A 16,071-nucleotide genomic window follows, 5' to 3' on the forward strand; every position below is an offset into this window, starting at 1 on the left:
TCTAAGCATGCATGACTGGTCACGAGTAACTGAAGTCAAGGCATTTTTTTATTGATAGGTAAAACTATGAGCATGTTCGAAAATTAGCTGTAGCATTGCACTGGCACTCAAAGCCCATCAATGACTATGCTGCACTTCAACCATAAAGTCAGTGTTAATGACTTTGATGTCCTTCATATCAGTACTGTTTATTTATTTATTTATTAATGCCATTTCTGTATCAACCTGCACCAGCAGCTAAACAGCTGTCAAACTTAACAGCTTTAAATTGTGTTATACCTGTACAAGTTCCTACATGGACATAATCCAGCTCCAGAAGCCTTCTCACCTACCCTTCTTTAGCTTAAAAATCAATTCCTAAGCAAATTAAAGGGCAATGATGTTTCATACTTTTATGAAACAAATAATGTTTTTTTTAGTTGAAAAGTCCTAGCAGCATCAGTATGGTCTTAATTTGCAAGGTTATTAGCATTACTGCTCAGCAGAAATGTATCAGTGGTTCAAGGTCGAGCTATACCTCAACAAACAGAACGGCCTCCAAGCCAGTACGCACTTCTACAAAATCTAGATTAATTTTAGAACTGGATTATTCTAGCTTTACATATTACAGTTCCTTTCCAGTACGCAGCAGCTGAATAGCAAACTCTGAGATATTCTTAAGCTATATATAAACACTGGGATACTAGAATAAACAAACTAAGTGCACAGTTTAACCATTAAACAAACTGAAGTGTATCCAGCACTGGCTGTTGTTGTACTGGCTGCCTGTAGCTCCCTCTGCCACTGCTTGTGTGTTCAGATGATCATCCCACCATGAAGTATTTTGCAAAACCAGGAGCAATATGCTTCCACTTGGGATTTTTAATTTTTTTTTTTTTAAGCCCTATTTCGAGGTGCCAACACGAAATTCCGTAAAACGAGTGGGGAGAGAGGAAGCTCTTATGGATGCTCTTCCAGATTCACACTAACTCTGTGAGCAGCATCTCTGAACTCTTGTCAAACTACCATGTGAACACCTTACTGATGCCACACTCAAGATAGCAACGCAGGAAGATAAGCACGTGCTTCGAATTTACACATGCAGACGCATCTGTGTCTGTTGTAATGCTTCTGATGCTATAGTGATATGGTGAAGAGAGAGGAAAAGAGAGGAAGCCATAGTCAAGATGTAGTTATGTGCGTAGACCATTATTCAGACTAGATTTACTTGCTGTAATATTGTTTTTAAGTGTACCAGGGAGGTGACCAGTGAAGCACAGCAAGCACACAGAACTGAGATGGCTGGCAGCAATGGCAAAGCAGAAGCTGCTTCCTATGAACCCGTCCTTGGTGCAGAAAAGCAGGTCATCACCACAACCTTCAAGGGTGCTACTTCCCAACGCTACCAGTCATCAGATAAAAACAACTTGGTTTTTATCAGATTCAATGCTGGGACTGCTTTCACAGGGCTTACAGGGATCGCAAAGAACAGAGGCAATCTCTATTGCAAATTTTTCCTCATATAACAAATTACTCAAAACCTCAGTGGATTTAACTCCAACCAATACTAGGTTACAAAGGACACATGCCTGTTCATTCTTCCTTCCAGGAAGATCAAAATACCACAGCCAGGAGGGAGCACTGCTCCACAGCCTGGAAAATTCTTCATTCCAACCATGAAGTTCCCCAGGAGCCCAGCTGTACTGTATTCGGCCGTGCACACAGCGAAGCCATGAGCATCTCTACGGGCAGAGAGTCAGGATTGCTCCTGCTGTCTCAGGAGACTGGGCGTAATCTAATGTCTACCTCCCTGACTTACTAATATTTTTAGTAAACATTTAGTCAGAGAAAAAATATTGCGAGTTACCTGAGATGCAGAAATCTAGTGGCATCTGCTTTTCAACATTCACAGGTAGAAACCCTGATGGAGAAACCAGATGCTTCTCTTCAAATGCCACCCATGCTGTACTATGAATAATATCATCTGCTACGGCAAAGAGGCCTTGAGGGGACAAGCAACAGGAAGGGGAAGAACTTTTTGATGCCATTGGTAGCCAGGGGGTGTACCACCGCAGGACACCCAAGCGATTAGGAAATGGGGTCAAGGACAGGAGATGCTTCCCATCAGAAGCAGCAATACAGGGAGCTCGTTGGGAGCAGTAACTATTGTGTAACTGACGCGGCACATCGTTGCCCTCATAAAAGCAATGTCATTTGTAGGCTGAACTGTGCCTCAGTGCAATTTTTCCCTCAGTGGACTTGTACAAGTGAATTTACTGATACCAAAATAAAGTGCCTCCCGAGGCAAAATAATTAACTAAGTCAAATTCCATAGCATATCTAATGTCAAGAAAGCGACTGGCAGGCTTGAGTGCTCCACGGATAAATTACCCCTTACACTACTCCCGATTCAGTAGCAGCATCATTTGCTAAGAGTTTTATTCTTCATTATGCAGGCAGGCAGTGACAAATTACCACAGGTCCTCGTCTCGAAAGTACTTTCTCTGCAACCCATGGCTGGAAAAACACCCTCTTCTCTGCAAAACTCACTCCAAATACACTTGAGGACACACTGTAAGGAGATTCACAGAGCTCAGGACCTCTGCGGCACTCCGTCCAGCGGCAGGGCAGGACACAACACAGCGCCTACACAAGCCAGGATGCAGGGAGGTCATCAGAGCAGGACCTGCCAAGCCCATGGCACTGAGCAGAAGGCTGGTGCAGGGGCCAAGAGCCGACGCAGCTCTGGAAAGCCAGGCAACAGGCTCAGATATGGCAGAGTACTCAAAGCAGAAGAGTCAGGCATGTAGCGATAGAAACCTTTAGTTCTTCAAAGCAGAGCTATTTCTGTCTCAGAGAAGATTATAGTTTACAAACTAAGATGCTAAGTAATTTAGTTTCTTTAAAAAAAAAAAAAAAATGAAAAAGGCATTTTCAATTGCCTCAGCAAGCTTAGCTTATTCCCATGTAAAATCATAACAGAGACAGGAAGAAAAAAAAAAGAAAAAGACTAGAGAAGTGTAAATACGCTCCTCCCCACAACAACGCATTGCTATTTTTGTGCCAAATATATAGAGATTAAAGGGACTGCAGAAAGAACAGTCTGTCTGACTGGAGTCTTAAGAGCTATCGGCTAAAGAATTATTCAGGCAAGAATTTTATTTTGTATCAATAAAATCAGTCCTTTAGAATTAAGTGCTTACCTATACATATCAACCTGTTTTTCAAGTCACATGTAGTAAGACCTCACAAGTGATCAACACATAGCAGCAGAGAGGAAGAGAGAAGGTTTCACATCGCTTTCATGCGCTCATCCCTACTAGTGATCACACAGGTGGCTAAACATAAGGAATGCTAACTATAGCGCTTTACTAATTATAGGGAAAAGACACCAAGAAATACTCCAGATCTCTCTCAAAGGAGCTATATTGGTAACTCACACACATTCAGGCTCCAGCCCACAAAACCTTGGCATGCTGAAGTCATTTGTGTAAAGTTACCTGCTTGTCTTCTGTAACTGCTGAGAACGTACGCAGGCTTTGCCGTCTCAACAGCAGTGGACTGGGGTTCTGGCTCTGAAGCTAAACTCCAGCAGACTAATACTTTATATATCCAGGATGTGCCAAAGAAGATTTTGATAAAACATTTCCTCATTTAGTGACACTAATCAAGACTTTTTGCCCACTCATTTATATGTCTCCCCAAAGCCATGCATGGAGATGAAAAACAGAGAGGTTTTATTTCTTACAGCCTGAAGGGAATGGATCTGACATATTTAAGAACGATTCAAAATCTATATACACTTTGACATAATGGACAAAGCCTTACATATAGTGAAAACTCTGCCTGCAAAACAGCCATTTAAAATAAACGCATTAATGCTATACTGTAGTTACATACCTTCCTATATAAAAAGTATTCCAGTTGGAATTTTACATAATGTGTTTACTACAGTAAAGCTGTTTGAGGACCACACACACACTCAGCTCTCCCCTGAGGAAAATTAAACATTTAATGCCTTTTTCTTTCTGTACCTTGGCCTTACGTTTTCTCCCCTCTGATTCTCAAAGACACCTTAGCAGCTATTCATTTTCCCAATAATTGTTCTGATTTGTAGCTGTACTGCATCAATAAACAACGACAACAAAGCAAGGAGCTTTTATATTGGTCAACTAATACTTCAATCCAAACAGAAAGAGGCATAAGTTGAAATAACAGTATATAAGGGCTGCAATTGTGCCATTGTGTACCTTGCTCTTTCTTTCTTTCTCTCTCTCCTCTCAAAACCTCTTCAGTGCATCTCCTTCCCTTCTGTACCTTTAATATACACTTTGGAGGGGTGCATTAGCCACAGAACATCTTCAGACATTTCAGTAAAGAAAGAGAATAATGGTTAATTTTTAAAAAAAAAAAAAAAAAAAAAAAGGTTACCATTTAGAAAATAAGCTCAGAAATCCTAACTCAATCTTTTCCTGAAGATTTTTAAATTTTCATTTTGTAGGACGGGATTAATTGTCCCTCTGGTTTCTAAGCCCCCAGGCAGACGTACCGGCGAGTTATCCCATACTCGGGGCCTCCGGTCTCCCCAAGAAGAAAACAGGAAGCAGCCTGGGTGTGACCTCGCTCGCTGAGGTCAGCGCTATTGTTGCGCTTCTGCACATTTTGGAAGTGTTTTAAAGCGATACGTCTCCATTCTAGCTTTGGTACAAAAACAGGAAATAATCAACCAACGCCTCTCGAGAGGAAGGGTATTAGTAGAACTTATTTAAACACCCATTTCTCCAACAGATACCATCCCCAATTTTAAGGAACCGATGAATGGTATGTGCTCAAAATTGCAGGTAGGGGTGGAAAGGAGAGGTCACAAAAGAAACTCACGAGCAACCAAGAAACGAGTGGGACAGGAAAGGGGCCTTGCCTCTCCGTGTGCCAACAAGCCCCGTGCAATCACATCCCGAGTCCAACCCCACCCACCAACTGTGGGGCAGAAGCAGTTTCAAGCCAACAACACCGCTCCTTCCTTCCACCGCCAAAACACCTCCGCGTCAGAAAGAACAGAAATACATGCCACTTAATACACACAGAATTGTGATAACACATAGTTGTGATTGTAGTATAACTTTGAAACACAGCCGGCCACATCAAAATGTTTGTATTTACCGCGGTAACTATTTTTGAAGGTAATAACAGAAGTAATGTGAGGCAGACAAATGTGTGTCCACCTTCAGCCTTCAGTACTGTACGTACCAACCGCCAGTGTTTTTCACTGACAGAGGAGAGCAGGGGAAGCAGTGGTGGCTTGAGCACGTCTTGCAGTCGTACTGCTGGGTGGAGAAGTCAATGGCACTTTACCAGCGCTGCCGCCTCCACGCAGGCCCAGATTGCAAACGAGCGCGCAAACCCACCCGGTGATCAGGCTTAACACATCAGCACACGTCTCTGCGTCTGATCCCTGGTTTGATTACAGTTGCCATGGAAGACAAATAGATCAACAAATACTGACCTTGTTAAAGGCAGTCACAAAAGAGACAAAGGAAATCACAGTTTAGAAATTAGAGTGAAATAATTCTTATAAAGTTTACTGATAAAGAACGATCAGTGGCTTTAGACTTTTACCCTTCTTTATACAGTAAGCAGACAGTTCACTAGACTGGTGTCTTCAGCTCAGGGATAAGAGTTTATTTCTAAAACGCAACTTAAAGTCTAAGCCAAGTACATTCACAAAACATGTACAGAAAGCCCCTACTCTTCTTTGCCTACACACGCTAGATTCTAGAAAAAAAAAAAAAAAAAACACCACAAAATTCAGTGTGAAGCACAAGGCTGAAAAAAGCGCAGGAAGGAAGGAATTTTTAAAAGCCATGAATATTTCACAGTCCAAAAGAGCAATTTTTTCCAAAAGTAACATTCTTGCATCTTATATTCAGTATGTTCATTTCCAGGTCAAAATGTTTTGGTATGTAAGCACAGATTTATTTTTATCACACTCCCTGCAAACAGAACTTCATGTAAAATTCAAGTTCTGTAGTCTTCTGTGACTACAATAATGACTCTCCAGTGAAAATTTGGTTCACTGACCACAGGACACTCCATCACTGAAGAAGTAATTATTGGTTTTGCAATTCAAAACATGTAAGAAGTGGCAAAAAAGATCTTTAATGAAGCAAAAAGATGTAACCCTAAGTAACAAGACAGATGGAGATGGTTCCAGTCCAATTTCTTCCTTGGGGACAGACAGGTGGACACACACATAGAGTGAGCTGGCGTGCTACAATATTTGCCTCTTCAAATATCCAGCTATACCCAGAAGCTACTCTACCAAGTTTTGCTATGAAAAGTGTACTGTAGCATGACAACTCAAAATAATTTTGAAAGACCACTTAAATCCATCTCTAACCAAGTTGGTTTTTTTTTTTTTTTTGGGAGGGGGGGGGTGTTGTGGGGTTTTTTGTTGTTTTTTAAGGTGCTGGTATGTTGATATTTACTGAAGTGGCACAGTACCCTTGCATCTTGTAGGGCCAAGCAGTGTTATACTTACAAAATCTGGTCTGGCATATACATGCACAAAAGATTACTTAAGCAGCCTCCTGTTTTCTGAGAGCATGCAGACTGCACAGTCTGCAAAAAGGGCACTAAGTACACAGAAAAATTTAGGTTTAAAGCCAGTGGAGAAGATACACATTAGGAGAAACTAATATTGTCTACAGGAAGAGTGCCTCAATTCAACTCAGATTACTATTCACTTGAATGAAATAATTTTTGGCTGACAGTTTTTGAAAGCGGAGCATTCTTACACACTTCAGGATCAGAAAGCCCAGCAGTACCAGTTACACATACACATTGCATCCTTTCAAATGTCTCACCAGCTTGGGAAAAAAAAATAATGCATTTGATCTATACATAGTCTTCAGCATCCTTCCCTCCTCCTCACCATTCAGCACCACACACATACTCCCTTGGTACCAAAGTTACAGCGCGGCATTATGCAGTTCACATAATTATGCAGCTGTAACATTTAGCATACAGCTGTACTCTTTCATAAGAAAACAAGGGGATATAAACATTTGCTTTTTTTATACCGATTATCCAAAGATCAGATAAAACTACTGCCCTCAGGTCTAATTTTAATCTTGCTTCTGGTTCACAATACATTTCTGATCAATTATTTGTAATTCTAAGCCACAAAAATTAAGTCCTCTTCCAGACTAGAGTTCAGGCTACTTTCGTAGGTTTTGCTAATTATTTTTTTTAATGCATATTATCATAGGACTTAAAAAAAAAAAATATCAAAAACCCCCACCTTACAGAGAACCACTGAACGATTAGAAATCCCATACTAGAAAACAAAACCCCTAAGTACTGTTCTTCACCCCTACTAATGCAAGTAAGGGATTAAGAGTACATAGGCTGTGTAACTACTTCGGGTACCACTTGTGATGAGACTGATATAACTAATCTATACTCATTTGAATTGCTTTTGATGTTTCTCGTGCAGTACTGCCTGTTTTCAAATGGTCACTTATTAAAAAAGAAACTACACCGAGTGTGTAAGGAAGATGTTATGTTAAAGCAACATGTATCACTGTGCTTCTGTCTTCACACTTGCAGGGTTCTCAAAATGAAGGCTGTCTTTATAGTAGGAGATACTGATTATATCCAGCAAAAAACTTTGGGGCAAGATAAAAACCTTTCTTATAAAAGAACCTGTCTAGAAAAAGCTGATATTATTATAAAGGAAGTTGTAAATTAAACTTGTGATTCCTTATTTTTCATTCATTTACAATGCCTTAAAATCCAAGCATATTTGTAGAGTTCATAGCCCAAAAAAAAAAAAAAAAAAAAAAAAAAAAAAAAAGATACTCAGGTCACATAAACATTCAGGTTACAGTGGCCAAAAGTCAGAAATTACATACCTGACTACCAGAAGGAAACTTCATCTAGGGTCATCTTCCAACAGAAGAGGACGGAAGTGAAACAAAACGCTGAAGGAAGCAAGTACAATATTCCCACTAGAAGCGGTCTTCCCCAAGTGCCACTTTTTTTTTTTTTTAATACGAGAACTTTTCTATGGAAATGTGACACTTGCTAGGTTATAAATAGCAGAATTCCCCTGGGGAGACAAAGCCTAAGGTTCTAGACAGGAATGTATTTGCCAGGGAGCGTGGCCACAAGAGAGCCCACGGCTCCACAACCTGCTTTGCTGGAGGTTCTCTTTCCCACCCACCGAAACTTCTGTTCCTCCAAATACTTCCTACGCATCCCAGGCAAAGTGAGCTGGGTCAACATCAGCCTCGCTAACTACAGCGTCTCTGCCTCCAGCCTTCACCAAAGAGCAGACACTGTTCTTTTAAGTCTTTTGGTTTTAATGTTTGGGATACGCATGCTACCGTTTTGGAGTTTTTCCTCAGCAATTGTGACTGAAAGGTTAGTAAAAACGGCTAAATATCCTGCAACTCCTGGTTCCAGAAGCTAAGCACAAAGCACAACAGCGTGTGACTCAATGCAAAGGCAAACACTAGCCGTACCAATGAAACTCTCAAGCAATTTAACTGTTTGCTTAGGACGTTGGCCTTTCAGCTGTCATCTTGTCAAAGTTACTATGAAGGTCTACCATTCAGGGCCACCAGGTTTCTCTAGAGACTGAGAACAGAAAATTGCTCAAGCTTCTGAAGCAACACCACTAGGAACAGTCAATTCTCTTTTCTTAATTCGTTCTTTTTCAAAGCCCCTGTTTGGCTTTTGATGCCCATCTATTTGCATTTGTAACAAACTAACAGATGAGAGGGGAAAAAAAAGGCCTTAATGACTTCCTGTTGCCAGCTACCTGACCTTCCCAATTAGCTGCTTTTTCCTGAAGTCTGGGGAACAGCAACCAAGCGCTGACATCATTACATACTCATTCATAGCACTTCCACTTTGGACTTGCATGACATTTTCATACTGCCGTACAAAAAATAAATAAATAAATAAACCAGCTCCCTTCTTTGGGCTGTTTCTAAGACAAAAGAGGAGTTTCCCTGTTTCTGCCGCATATCTTAGAGATTAGGGCTGCATTTCTAGCACCCAAAACAGTAGTTTTACTTCCTGGCCACCTCATTCTCCACACTTTGGATTGTTTTTTCATTTAGACACCTTGCATCCAAACTACTAGAAAGAGCAACCACAATGGAGAAGTTTTGTGCCCCACAAGCATTAGTCAGTAAAGATTAAAAAGAGGCATTTAATATCCTATAAAATGCCTAACACAATTAGGAGCACCCAACATCCCTGCTGTGTCCTTCCTACTGATCCCATGGAAGGAAGATAATACCATTATTAATTTCTTGAAACTCTAGGGCATCTGGACTTAATGAACTCTTGGAAACTTTGCTGTGACATTTTTTGAAGTCTGCCTGTTGTACCTAATTGTTGAGATTGCTACAAACCTTGATTAGCTCTTCTACTTCCTTTCCTTCCCACCACCAACATGCACATCTACGGGAAAGGACTCCAGTTTGTCTTCTCACACAGCAACACAAGATAAATACATTTGCTTAAACCTCATCTATGATTTTTTTTGGGGGGGGAAGCTTTTATAGAATAAGCCTACCTAAAACAGATTTATTAATTTTTTAGTACTCTGAAATTACATTACGCTGTCAAAATCTTTAAGTCAAATCACCAAAACTGATCAAAGTTACTAGATACACACTGAGCTCTAAATTTACAGTGTGTTAAATCAGATTTTGACAAACATAGCATCTATGTATGCAATCTGAGTATTTCTTTCAGCTCAATAACAACTAAACTCAATTTAAATCAAGAACCTGAAGGAAGGAAAATGTCTTCCTTTTCCAAACTAGGCATAAAATTGGTTTACAGAAACAATCACTTAAAGCGATCAGCCATGACAGAAACGGTCACCAGAAAATACTTAGTTCAAAGATTTCTTTTAACCAGATCAATTTTAAATACCACATGTGTTTTAATAATAGATCATGAATAGTCATCTTTAATTTTAATGTAAGACTTGAAATGTGTACAAATACCACATAAATTGCATTTCAATATATAAACAAAAAATGACGCAACTGCAGTTTATGTTAGAAATAATTACTACAGTAAAATAAAAATATTTAGGGTAGCAAAAATTAATCCAAGAAAAACTAAATCATCGAGTTATCCTGAAACTGTTTGGGTAATCTGTGCTAGACTAGATGCTCACCACCTGAACTGATAACTGCACCATGAAAACAAACCAAACAGGCCCAAGAGTTGCCACCACTGATTGCGAGAAGGTTATTCGTTCTTGTCAAAGACGCCAAGCCAGCCTTCAAGAGCAGCTCCAAGATCTTCAATCTCATTTAAGAAACATATTCAATCCTGGGACTGATTTGATGATTTTGTTTTGTTCCCCTCCCCCACCATTTGTAAATTAAAATCTTACAAATAATTTTAATCTTACCATTACTCAGCTCCTTTAATGTTTCAAAACAGTAGGATTCACAATGACTCAAACATTTGGCTTACATTGAAAATCCATATGATTAATATCTGTCTTAGGTCTAACATAAGAAGGAAGGGAAAACTACGGTTTCTGCAAACTGGCACACGTATTTTGCCTCCAAACAACTAATTTTATGTAATTTGAGGAAATTGAAAGTGCCTTTTGCTCTACATTACAGTCAGGCACTTCTATCTTTCCCCTCCTTTCCAATTCAAGTCTTTTCAGAAGGCAACAGGCTGCAAGAGTTATAGTAACTGAATCAGAACAACTTTTACCATATGTCAGCATTCCACATACTCTTGGAAGCCGAGACATATTAAAGGAAATGAAACTGCCCTCACTGAATAGCATAACTATTTGCTAATCGATGTCCATCTATATTTGTTTTAATTCTGTTTTCTATAAACCTTCAGCTCAGTTCTCATTTGTCTTCTTATCATGGTATTTCCCCACACCAACTAAAGCAATTCATAATAATCAGAATATTGAGTATCATTGATGGCATCTAAGTCGACACCCATTCAAAATGTTAAGAAGTTCACCTCTTGGTTTTTAGTTTCAGGCTCTCCGCAAAGACAGACTGTTTCCTAGTTCACATACTGCTGAACACATTAACACAATCCTAACAGTACAGACTTTTTAAAATTAAAGCTGCAGCTTTGTATAGCACTGCCTCATGCTCTCTAGAAAGCTCTATGAAGCTCTCTGCCCCAGTATCAGATATCAAACCACAACCTTAAGAGAAGAGCATACGGTTCATGTTTTTCAAGATCATTTGCTTTAGTTCTGTTTAGCATCTTTCACATAAATTCTATTACAAAACACTCGGTTGCAAAACACAGAGGTTTCATACAAGAACAAAACAATAACAACTAAATTTAATTACACACTTCAGAAGATTAAATAAGTGACAGGTCTGCATCCAATTAGAGGAGAGAAAAATTCTGGTGGAACTTAAAAAAAATATTTTCTTGATTAGCAATACTATGCATACTTTCTAAACAGCAAGTTCCAGGCACTTGGGAATTGCATTAATTTGAGCATCGCTATTCTCAGACAGTATTAAGTACAAAACACAATCACTGCATTATCATTGTCCCTAAGTATTTATATTCCATAAGCAAGCATTGCACATCAAGCTCAGAGATTCTGAATTTCCTACTAGTTTGATAAGACCTTTTAAAGTGACTCCTGAGATAAAAAAACAATAAATCAAATGACCCTGTCTTCTGCGACACAACAGTGTTAATTTATGACTCTGGCAGAGAAGACAGTAAGAGAGGAAGATTTACAATGCACTGCATATTGTGGGGGGGTTTATTTCCCATTTCACCTTCAAAATCTTATATTCATAAATTTGTGCCATTTTAAAAAGTTGCATAATGTTCTAGAAAAGAACTATCCACAGTTCTGTATTCAAAAATATTTTTGCAAGGTTTCCTAATGAGGTTTGAGTCCCAGGTTCTTCCTTAGAAACTGCTTGGAATACTAAAATACTTGGACAAATTAAACACTAGATATATTAGTACTCAACTAAGCAACATGAAAATATAGTTGAAACTTTAATTATCCAACACAAATATAACAGATGACATTCATAGCCAACAATCTTCTACTTAAGATTTAAATGAGCTGAGCAGTCTGGCAAGACCAACTTTTCAAGTACTCGGGAAAGGGCAGAACAAGAGAGAACGCAACAGCTATTTGCTGCACCACTTTAACCATACGGAAGAAGGCATCCCTGTAACCTGAAACTCAAATTTTTCATGATTAACAAATGAAAGATATTATTATATTGTTACAGCCTCAGTTCTCAACATATTAGATCTGTATAACTCATCTACATTATCCACTGTAAAAACTACTAATTGTCACGAAATAATACATAATTCAATATTGCCTGTATTTTGCCATATTAGACACACAGTGAGACACATCCATGTATTTATGATCTCTCTGTTTTCCTTAGCCCCCTTCTTCCAAGATAAAATCAGCCCGTTCTTTGGAAGCACAAATTAACTTCACCACAGCTATCGTGCTTAAGAATCACAAACAAACATTGCAAAAACCCACTGAAGATTCCCATCCCATTAGAAGACTTTCAGGGTTGTAAGGGTTTGTCATGTGGTTTGTTTCATTTTAATTTGTTGATAGAGTTATTACTCCTGTGAACGTTGCTTCAGACTTCCCCCAACTATAACCAGGAACTGCATCTACTAGATCTATCACTTAATTGTCAGATTAGTGACCATCTTTTACATCACTTCCAATATTTCTAGTCAAAGTCAGAGAACAGATTTGGGTTTTCCTCTGCACACTCAAATGATTTCACAGGCTCACACCCCCCGATATTCACACTACTCCCCACAAGAGCTACCAAAAATCTCCGGATACTCTATTTATACTTAGGGAAGTATATGAAATTCTGGAAAGCACATCAAATGCTCTTACCGTTAACTCTGTGGGTGAAGGATGGCAACAACAACAAACAACAAACCAGAACAAGCTCACGCTGACAACTGGCAAAAGAGGCAAAGCACCCAGCTACCACAGGGGAACCGCTTCTCACCAAGCAATGCCTCATCTCTCGGGTCAGATTCACAGTAGAAAACGAACAAAACATTTTTCAAATCAGAGACCAAACTAGAACACAGAACTCCACTGAGCACATAAAACTCACCAGACTCAAAAAAAATAGTTTTCATCTCTCCCAGTGCTTTTACAGTGGGCTTTAGAGGTTGGTTACCTGTCTCTCCTCTCTAGACCATTTTGTCATTCTTTTCCCTTCCTTTCCTAATATTCTGTACCTAGCAGAGAACAGCTACTATTCTGTTGCTTCAGAAATCGATTATATATAATCAAATTAAACTCTAAGCAATTTTTTCCTCAACTTATACTTAGCTTTGAGACTTACCACGCTCCTGTTTCAGAACTGAAAACCGGCCTGGAAAAACATGTATTTTTCAAAGCTGCAATAATCTGTCTAACAAAAGACAACATATCTATTCCCAAACTGTATAATTAACAGGAGGGAACAGATCAGAGGCTTATTTTGCATCAGCTCTGATAATATTACAGAATAAACTAAACTCGTCTACCTGATAAAAGCAATTTGGATGCTTTGTACAATTTCTAACCGAGACCAAACTAAAAGTTGAAGCAGCTGATAACCTCAGCAATATGTACAAATAAATAATAATAATAAAAAAAAGGCTAGCCGATTTTGCAAAAGAAATCAGGATGTGGAAAGCAGCAATATATACTAAGTGTGACACGAAAAGCATCTAATGACTTTGCACTTTTCCAAAAGACGGGGAGTACCTTCCGATCTACCCTTGTCACAACACTCACACAACGCACGTAACCCCTTGCCACAAGACGAATTTACGGAATGCAGAAACCCAAACAAGTTCTAGATAGGTACAGAAATTTAACAAGGAGAGAGAAGAGTTTCCCTGCATACTCCATAAACCTGGAAACCGCCTGTTGCTGCCAGCTGTACAGACTTTGAAGTCCCAACTGCCGGGCTAGCTGATACTGCTGGGCTGGCAGGAGCATTCCCAACACCCCCGTGCCACCCCCATCGCTAATCCCATTATTTCCAGCGCCAGGTCCGTCCCTGGAGACCCCCGGCGAGGCGAGCAGGGGCACCTGGGCCGCCAGAGGATGTCTCCGCCACCTGCGGCCGCTCTCACCGCCGGCCGCCGCGGGGCTGCAGGTCCCGGGGGCTCCCTCCGGCGGAGCCGCGCCGGACCTGGCGGCAGGGGGGGCTCGGTGCCGCCCTCCGCCCCGCTTCCCGCCCACCCCCAGCCTGGGGAAACGCCGGGGGGACGCGCCTCTCCCTCCCTTCCACACACACACCCCTCCCCCGGCACCACCTCCGGGAGCCCCCCCGAGGCCGCGGCGCGGCGGAGGCCTACCCCTGCCCCGGCACCACCCTTCCCGGCAGAGACTTGGGCGCGGCGCGGCTCCGGGGCGGCCTGGACGGGAAACCGGCGATGCCGCCCACCCCCCGCCGCTCCCGGCGGACACCGGTTCCCGCAAACCCAAGGCGGGACCGCGCCCCTCACCAGCCCGTTGCCTCAGGGCGGCGCCCCAGCCACCCCCCACCCCCAGCGGTCGCAGCCGGCGCCCCGGCGGCGGCGCTTTACCTGCTGGCGGGATCGCAGCGGCGCTACCGGCCGGGCTGGGGCCGCTGCTGGCGGCGACGCCCGCGGCCGCCTCAGCGCTCTCTCCCCTGCTGCGGCTGGGCTCTCCCCGTCGAGCACCGCCCCCTCCCCCTCTCCCCCCCGGCGCTGCGGCGCGGTGGTACCGCCCATACTTCCCCCACCCCCCCCGCCCGCGGGATGGGGCCGCCCGCGATGGGAGGGGAGGGGCGGAGCGGGGCGGGCGCGGCGCTCCCAGGCGGCCCCGCCGGGCTCTGCGGGGGCGCGGCGGCGGGCGCAGGAGGAGGGGGACGCCGGGGAGCTCCGCGCCCGCCCGCCCGGCGCTGAGGGGCGGCGGGGCCAAGCCTGCCTTCAGGCCCCAACGCTTCGGGCGGGAAGCGCGCTGGAACCTTCTGAGAGGCCGCCGCCCGCATCCTCTCTCCTCCGCCCCACTTGCGGCCAAGCGCGGCGCGGGGGCGGACGGCGCTGCCGCCGGACCAGGAAGTGAGGCCCGCGCCGCCTCTCCTCCCTCTCCCCCCTCTCCGTAGCCCGTCTGTGCCGCCGCGCCCCGCCCGGCCGAGGCGCCCCCCCCCCCCCCCCCCCCCCCCCCCCTCCCGGTGCCGCGGCGTGGGCGCCGCCGGCCGCCCTGCGGGACCAGCCGCCACCCTCGGGCGGCCCCGCCGAGCCCCGGGGGACGGGCAGACCGCCCGGGCTTCGCGCTCCCCAGCCCCCCACCCCCGCCGGCGGTGGGTCCCGGCTCCGCGGGCACCCTCCGCCCCACCGCAGCCCGGGCGGGAAATACCTGCCGGCTGGACGCCGCCGGGTAACGGTCCGCGCGGGTGTCACCGAGCCGCCGCCTCCATGGCGCTCGGTCGCGGCAGGAGGAACTCCTCCCCCTCCCGCATGGACCCAGCCAACGTGACGGGCCGTTGCCATGGCTGCTCAGAGCTGACGTCAGAGCGCTTAAAGAGACAGCGCCCCGGAGGTGCCGGCGCCGAGGCCCGTCGAGCCCCGGGGCGGGGCCGGGCCCCCTCGGGCCGCGTTCGGTGCGGGGGAGCCTCGTGTGTGGGCCCAGGGCCCGGCGGCACCGGCGCGGCTGCGGGCCGGTACCGCATACAAGTCCCGTCCCCCGCCCCCGGTACGGCTGTCGCCGGCGGCCGCGGGGCACAGGGCGTCCCGGGGGGGGGGGGTGGGTGTCGGCGCACGGGTGCCCAGCGGATCGGATCGTGGGCGCGGCTGCGGCCGGAGATGCTCCTTTACGCGGGGGCGAGGGGAACAGGCGTTTTCCCCTCCCGAGCACCCGAACGGCGGGGCTGCTCCTCGGCCGCCCCCCGGTACTCTCTGGCCGCGTCGCCGGAGCCCCCGGGGAGGAGGGTGAGGGCCCGGCCGGGGCTCAGGGTGGCGGGCTCCAGCCCCAAACGCCGCATTTTCAGACAACCTCCCCGCGGGCAGCACTGGCCT

The 16,071-nt window shown here is 44.4% G+C and overlaps 1 protein-coding gene across 1 annotated transcript in view; it reads right to left on the reverse strand.

Annotated features, from left to right (window-relative positions):
• The window catches only part of GNB4 (G protein subunit beta 4), a 31,429-nt gene extending 15,947 nt beyond the window's left edge, over positions 1 to 15,482 (reverse strand). The window contains exon 1 of the mRNA XM_082486979.1: positions 15,413 to 15,482. The gene's annotated coding sequence lies outside the window, so the exon portion shown is untranslated. The remainder of the gene's footprint in view (positions 1 to 15,412) is intronic.
• Positions 15,483 to 16,071: the final 589 nt, after the last annotated feature.

Source organism: Vanellus vanellus (assembly GCF_965231255.1).
Source record: "Vanellus vanellus genome assembly, chromosome: 8".
Classification (NCBI taxonomy): domain Eukaryota; kingdom Metazoa; phylum Chordata; class Aves; order Charadriiformes; family Charadriidae; genus Vanellus; species Vanellus vanellus.